We start from the raw sequence: 8,369 nt of genomic DNA on the forward strand, positions 1-8,369 counted from the left end.
GGAGTGCTGACTACACAGAGTCTTTGCTCTGTTAACACACCGATGGATCTGTGCTCAAGTATTCTAAACTGAATTCCTGACACCATAGTACTGGTGCACTAATCTAGCCATGAACGGTCAGATAAAAATACACGAGAATTTGAACATTACAGTTCGCAAACGAGATGATGTATGTGCCACATTCAACAAATGAGGCACCCATGTTGGTTTCAGATACACTTGAAACATTTTTAAAATTAGACTATGAACTAGGCCATAAAGGAAAACGCAGCAAATTAAGGCATTGTTTGCTAATCCGAATAGAATTAATCAACTATAAGAAGCTACCCATAATGGCCACACTGAAGAATTGCTAAACACTCGCAAACAGTTCATGGCATAGGAAATAAAAATGGATTACAGAACATTTGGTCTGATTTCTTATAAGTGCTAAATGCAAAAACCCCTAGAAGAAAACAGGAAAACATTCTCTGACTAACCTCAGCAGGTCTCCCAGGGCAGGCTGCCTGGGCGACGGGAACAAGGCGAAAATGAACACATGGAACCTAGTTACACTCAACCTTCGCACAGCAAAGGAGACCGCAAGCAAAACAAAACAACACCCTTGGAACGGGAGAAAATATTTGCAAATGGTTCGACTGACAAAGGCTTAATTTCCAGACTATATAAACAGCTCATACAACTTAATAAAAAAAAAAACTAAGTCAATCCAAAAAATGACAGAAGACCTAAATAAACATTTCTCCAATGAAGACATACAAATGACCAACAGGCACATGAAAAGATTCTCAGCGTTGCTAATTATCAGAGAAATGCAAATCAAAACTACAATGAGGTATCACCTCATGTCAGTCAGAATGGCCATCGTTCAAAAGTCCACAAAGGATAAATGCTGGAGAGGGTGTGGAGAAAAGGGAACCCTCCTGCACTGCTGGTGGGAATGTAGTTTGGTGCAGCCACTGTGGAAAACAGTATGGAGGTTCTTTAAAAAACTAAAGATAGACTTACCCTATGATCCAGCAATCCCACTCCTGGGCATATATTCAGTGGGAACCTTAATTCAAAAAGATACATGCACCCCAATGTTCATAGCAGCACTGTTTACAATAGCCAAGACATGGAAATAACCTAAATGTCCATTGACAGATGACTAGATAAAGAGGTTGGGGTATATTTACACAATCGAATACTACTCAGCCATAAAAAAGAATAAAATAATGCCATTTGCAGCAACATGGATGGACCTGGAGATGACCATTCTAAGTGAAGTAAGCCAGAAAGAGAAAAATACCATATATCACTCATATATGGACTCTTAAAAAAAAGAACACTAATGAACTCATCTACAAGACAGAAACAGATTCGCAGACATAGTAAACAATTGTATGGCTACCGGAGAAAGAGTGGGAAGGGAAAAGTTTGGGAGTTGGAAATTTGCAAATATTAGCCACTATATATAAAAATAGATTAAGAATTTTCTTCTGTGTAGCACAGGGAACTATATTCAATATTTTTAATAACCTTTAATGAAAATATATGAAAACAAATGCATATATGTATATGCATGACTGGGACATTATGCTGTTACACCAGAAACTGACACATTGTAACTGCTTCAATTAAAAATAAATAAAAGGTGCTAAATGTACACATGCAGTCAAAACCATACCCAGAGGGAAATTTCATTCATCCATTTCACAGATATTTGAGAGCCTACTTCACCAGGTGCTAAAACTACTGTGGATATAGCTGTGAACAAAATAGGTAAACACCTCTGCTCAGAGCTTATGTTCTTATTTGAAGAGAGCCATAAATCAATGAATAAATAAATGTCAATTGTGCCTGAGAAGGTGATAAAGCTATGGAGAAAGACAAATCAGGCTAACAGGGGTTTGGTATGCAGTGTTGGAGGGGCCACGCAACTTCAGACAGAGCAGTCAGGGACAGTCTCACTGAGAAGGGAAAGACCTGGAAGAGACAAGGCACCAGCTGCTGTGGATAGTTCAGGCCAGGGACAGTGCAAAGGCCCTGAGGTAGGACAATGTCTGGTGAGTTGGAGGAACAGAAAAGAAATGGGGAGATCTGATGGTGCATTGTCTTGAGGACACTGCAGGCTGTGGCTTTTACTGACTGGACAGCCAGTAGAGCAGAGGAGTCATGTGATCTCATTCACATTCTGCAGGGCTCACTTTGGTGTGGTTGAGAGAACTGAAGGGGCCAAGGACTGAAGCAGTGAAACCACTTAGAGAACTGACATAATAGAGTCAGATCATCAAATCAGACTCTCAAGAGTCAGAAATCTTAACCTTACCAAGCTTTACCAGTGGCAAGGCTGCAGGTAAACTCAGGACACGTGGATCACTGAGAATCTAGGACGGCCTGCACCACTCCCCACATCTCCCTGCTGCGTTAAGCCCTTGCAGACGTATATGAAATATCGTGTGTACAGGGCATCACTTACACCAAAGGAACTATTTAGGTCATGGTCTTTCTCCTTTATAAGCCCAAAATTACATGGCTAATGTAACAATTTTCTGGAAAGCCAAGCCCCACAGATCTGTGCATCCTAGGTTTATAGTGAGCACTGTAGACAAACCAAGGACACCTGCCAAAAGTAGTCAGTAATTATATTAACTGTAACTGTACTGAATGAGCCAAGATTACTCGAACAAACCCATATGCTGTTTAGAAGAGACATACTTTAAGTTTGAAAGTTTGAAAGAGGATATACCAATCGGAGAAAAGGAAAGCAGGTGTAGTTAAATTAATGTAAAAAGGAGACTTAAAGCAAGAAATATTATGAGACATATTTTCATTAAAGTCAATTGATGAGGAGGAAGTAAAAATCCTAAACATGCATGCACTTGATTAAAAAACTTCAAGATACATAAAGCAAAAATTGTCAGAACTAAAAGGGGGAAGAACCTAATCCAAAATCACAGAAAAGTTAACATACCACAGAAGGAACAAGTAGATAGAAGATTAAGCACTTAAGAGATTTTTTTAGCAACACAATCGATAGGATCTAATTGACATACATAAAACACATTCTTCAGAACAGAATTTGTCTAGTTTACATTGACTATTTACCAGAATGGACCAACTTTCAAAAAGGTAGAATCCACACAACATGTTTTCTGAGAATTAAACCAAAAGTCAGTAACTAAATGAAACTAGAATAACCCCAAATATTTGGAAAATAAATAACACAACATAACTCATGAGTCAAAGAAAAATCACAAGGGAAATTACAAAATATTTGGATACAGACAAAAAATGACATTCCAAAATGTGTAGTATGCAGCTAAATCAGTGCTCTAGGAGAAATTTGTGGGTCTAAATTCTTACAAAATTAAGCTTCAAAGTCAATGATCTCAGCTTCGATACAAGGAAGTTAGAAAAGGACCAGTACGTTAAATAATCAAGAATATAGAAGGATATAGTAAAGATATCCTGAAATAGAAAAAAAAAAAAAAAAACAAAAAACAACAACCTGAAGTGAAATAGAAAAAAAAATGAAATAGAAATAGAAAAGAAAAAACAAAAAACAAACCCAATATACAACAGAGAGAACCAGCAAAGCAAAAGTTAATTGTTCAAGATCTTTTTCCAGCATCCTGAGGTATAATTAACAAATAAAGTTGTACATAATTAAAATACACAACATGATTTCTGTATCCTTTGTGAAGTGATTACCACAGTCAGGTTAATTATCACATTCATCGCCTCGCATAGTCACCGTTTTTGAGTGTGTGTAATGAGAATGCGTAAGATTTACTCTCTTAGCACGTTTCAAGTGCACAATGCTGTATTATTAACTATGGTCACCACGCTGTACGTTAGATCCCCAGAACTTACTCGTCTTAAACTGAAGGCTTGCACTCTACAACCAGCATCTCCCCACTTCCCAGCCCTCGGCCCCTGGTGACCACCATTCTGCCCTCCATTTCTGTGACTTTGATTTTGTTTTTGTAGATTCCACATGTAAGATCATACAGTATTTGTCTTCCTCTGCCTGGCTTATTTCACTGAGCATAATGTCCTCTGTGTTCCTCCACGTTGTTGCAAATGACAGGATTTCTTTTTCATGGCTGAGTAATATCCTATTGTGTATATTGTTAAACTGAGACATATTAAAATTTTTAAGATTTTATTTGAGCAAAAGTCAGTTCAAACCAGGCAGCACCAAACCAGAAGTTGTTAGGAGAACCCCACCTATAGAAGCTACGGAAAAAGACTTACAAACAAAGCCAGGCCATTGTTTGATTGGCTATGGCTTAAGCAGCTACGTTATCCTGGAGAGGTTATTTGGCTGTTTGTAATTGGGTGTCCTTAGGTTTTGATTTTTCAACCTTGAGGCACTACGAACTTAGGGTTTTGTTTGCCTACACAGGCTATTAAGGCATGATAGCCACCCTAGTCTACTGATCAACTTGTTTAGTGATTCTAACAGAACAGACCCCATCGTCTTCATCCCTTCATCTGTTGTCAGACACTTCGGTTGTCTCCACGCCTTGACTACTGTGAACGGTGCTGCAATGAGCACGGGAGTCTTCAGGATCCTGATTTCATTTACTTTGGATATGTACCCAGAAGGGGGGATTACTAATCATATAGTAGCTCTGCTGTTAATTTTTTGAGGAACTTCCATGCTGTTTTCTGTAGTGGCTGCACCAATTTATATTCCTATCAAAAGGGCACAAGGGTTCACATCCTCACCAACACTTGTTATCGCCTGTCTTTTAGATGAATGCCACTCTACCGGGTGTGAGATGATAGCTCATTATGGTTTTGATTTGCATTTCCTTGATGATTAGAGATCTTGAATATCTTTTCATGCACCTGTTGGCCATTTATGTCTTCTTTGGAAAAATGTCTATTCAGGTCCTTTTCAATTTCTTTCCTTCCTTCCTTCCTTCCTTCTTTCCTTCTTTCTTTCTACTATTGAATTGTATGGGTTCCTTATGTATTTTGGATATTATTAACTCATCAGATATATTGTTTGCAAATATATTCTTCTATTCCATAGGCTGCCTTTTCATTTCAAACTTATTGACGGTTTTCTTTGCTGTGCAGAAGCCTTTAAGTTGATGCAGTCCCACTTATTTTGATTTTAATAGGTCATTTTATTACCTGTGCTTTTGGTTTCATAATCAAAAAAATCATTGCCAAGACCAATGTCAAGGAGCTTTTTTTCCTTATGTTTTCTTCTAGGAGTTTTATGATTTCAGGTCTTACGTTTAAGTCTTTAATTCATTTTGAGTTAATTTTTGGGAGTGGTGTAAGATAGGGAACCAGTTTCTTTTGCATGTGACTATCCAGTTTTCCCAACACTGTTTGTTGAAGAGACTATCCTTTTCCCATTGTGTATTCTTAGCACCTTTGTCAAAGATCAGTTGACTGGATATGTGGGCATTTATTTCTGGGCTCCATAGTCTGTTCCATCATTCATTGTGTCTGTTTTTATGCCAGCAACATACTGTTTTGATTATTATAGCTTTGTAACATAGCTTGAAATCAGAGAGTGTGATGTCTCCAGTTTTGTTCCTCTTAGTCAAGATTGCTTTGGCTATTTGGGATATTTTATGGTTTCATATGAATTTTAGGATTGTTTTTCAATTTCTGAAAAGTGAAACTAATGGAATTTTTATAAGGATTTCACTGAATCTTAGATTGCTCTAGATAGTAAGGACATTTAATAGTGTTAATTTTTCCAGTCCACAAACATGGACTTTCCATTTATTTGTGCCTTCCTCAATTTCTTTCATCTTTGTCTCTTTTGGGGGGTAATTAGGTTTATTTTTTAAATTATTATTATTTTATTCAGTGGAGGTACTTGAGATTGAACCCAGGACTTTGTGTATGCTAAGCGTGTACTCTACCACTGAGTTATACCTTCCTCCCTCATCTTTGTCTTATAGTTTTGCAAAATTCAACATCTTTTCATGATAAAAACTCTCAACACATTGAGTATAGAAGGAACGCACCTCAACATAATAAGAAAACATCTGCACGTTGGTGTCAGAAGCATTGAGAGTGAGAAGAGTCTGATTACCAAGCCTGGACTAAGGGATTTATGAGTAAACCATGATCACTTAGGAAAAAATAAAGGATGTTGTATTTCTGTACATCCAGATTGTTACTATAAATTTAAAACTTGCTACATGAAAAATAAACAATTACCTTAAGTAAGTCTTAAATCTGAATTTTCTGGTAAAAACTTACTGTGTTCTTCTGACCTCCCACTGACCCCAAGTACCTAAACTATTCCTTGACTTTAAAATCCCCACAGCAACGTGGCGGTTTCCAATCCCCCGGGGCCTCTAAGATGTGCTGCTTTCTTGCCTGTTCAAGACCCTGTTTCTTCACTCTGTGGATTTTCTTCACTGGAACATGACTTGGCGTTAGTAGAATTTTCCTAAAATCTTCTCACCAAATAGATTGTCCTTCAATTTCATCTTTAATCAGTCAGATTAATAAAATACTGAAAAGGATGTCCACATTGATAAATTCAAGCTTTAAATTCTTTAATCAGAGCACTAATCATACTTTAAAGTTGTTTCATCTGGATCTGTACTTTGCCATGATTAAGGACTTAACTTTTTATCCACATTATTTGTTTTTAATTGAAGTACTTCTGATTTACACAGACTTCAGTGGCAGGTCTCATCGGCTTCAGCATGTGCTGGGGGGCCCTCTGGGAGAGTGGCTGAAGCTCACTGTCTGGAATCAGAAACTAGGAGCTACTGCTCACTGGAGAGACAGCACAGTAGTTAAAAGCATAATTCCGTGTTTGAAACAGACACATGTTTGAAACTCCACTCTCACCCAGGGCTGAAGCCTTTGGACAAGTTACTTAACCTCTTCGTGCCTCAGGCTGTGGGATGAGACTATGAGTTAATTTGTGAGACGAACTTAGGTAGCTTCTGGCATTCAGTGGGTCCTACCTAAATGTGACTGCCATTACTGATGACAGCTTCCTGTATGATTTGGGTTTTCTCTGTGCTGTATATTTCCATCTTTTTCTATAAAATGCAGCCAAGTGTATAAACTACAATCATTTTTGTTTCTATGAAAGTCTCTATTTGCCTCTGAGGTATTAATGATAAATATTTTAAAGGTTCAAACATAAAAGTGAGCGTTCATACATACGGACAATCTCAAGCAGCTCTCCGCAGAACCAGAAGTGCGTGGACCACAATTTTTGGTGAGATGAATGAATGTCCTGGATCACATGCTGCCTGCCTTGTAGAGCGTCCCACGTGCCAAGTCTGGTCCATTCTGGTTTCCCTCCTGTTCTGTGAGCCGCACAGATTTAACCCCTTTGAGTCACTCAGGTGGTGCAGCTTGCCTAATGTACGTGGATATACACGCCAAAGTGGCTTATTTTCCTCAAAGTTGAAAACTGAGGTAATTTAAATATATTCACAATATTTGCATGGATATGATACACTTTCCCCACCTGGAAAGGAACTTTAAGTTAAGCACTGTTAACAGCAGTGCTGCTTATACTGTTGTTAAATCAGTTCTTCTAGGCCTTCATCTCTGTTTTGTTTAACGCTAACATTTTTCTTTTTAAATGGGGCTGGTTTACGTTTCACGGAAATCCACATACTGCTTTTGACGTCCATTACATTTTCATGACCAGAGGTTCAGATGTGCACTTTAGGCTAAGACAATTTTTATTTTCAGAAGTATCCTTGCAGTGTAAGAACGTTAATCTAGAGTTGGCTGGTACGTCGAATGCATTGTCTGATCAGTCTCCTTCAGGATTTGGTATGTTGAGCGTACGTGTGTGCCTAAGCCCATTCTAAGGAGTGACACGATCAGAGCATAAGCCAGTTCAGAACCCAGGGTTCCTTGGTCGGCCAGTTCTGCCATTTCCCTCAGCGCGAGTGAACAGGGTTTATCAGACCCTGTGTGTCAACCTTTGTGGGCCTCATAGACTCATCACTGAAATTCTGTGAGATTTATGTCTTAGTCTGAAAATGAGGAGGTTTGGCTAAAAAGGTTTAACTGCTCCATAAATTCACACAACCTTACTTTTCTTCTAAATGAGCATCTTGGTAATTCTCAGGTCTTTGTGGTTCTTTGTAAGTTTTAGAACAAGCTTTTTGAATTCATCAAAACATCCTGATGAGATTTTGTTTTTAATTGGAATTGCCTTGAATGGAATTTGGAAGGGCTGAAATCTTTGCCATGTTGTCACTGGCTATCATGAAAGTGGTACTGCTCTGCATTTGATTAAATCTTTTGAAACGTCCTTCAGCAACGTTTTGTAATTTTTCTCGCACAAGGTTACTCATCTTTTGTTAATTTTATTCTTGGGAACCCTAGATATTCTGTGATTCCTAAATTACATTTTAAAA

Source organism: Camelus bactrianus, chromosome 3 (genome assembly GCF_048773025.1).
Source record: "Camelus bactrianus isolate YW-2024 breed Bactrian camel chromosome 3, ASM4877302v1, whole genome shotgun sequence".
Lineage (NCBI taxonomy): Eukaryota > Metazoa > Chordata > Mammalia > Artiodactyla > Camelidae > Camelus > Camelus bactrianus.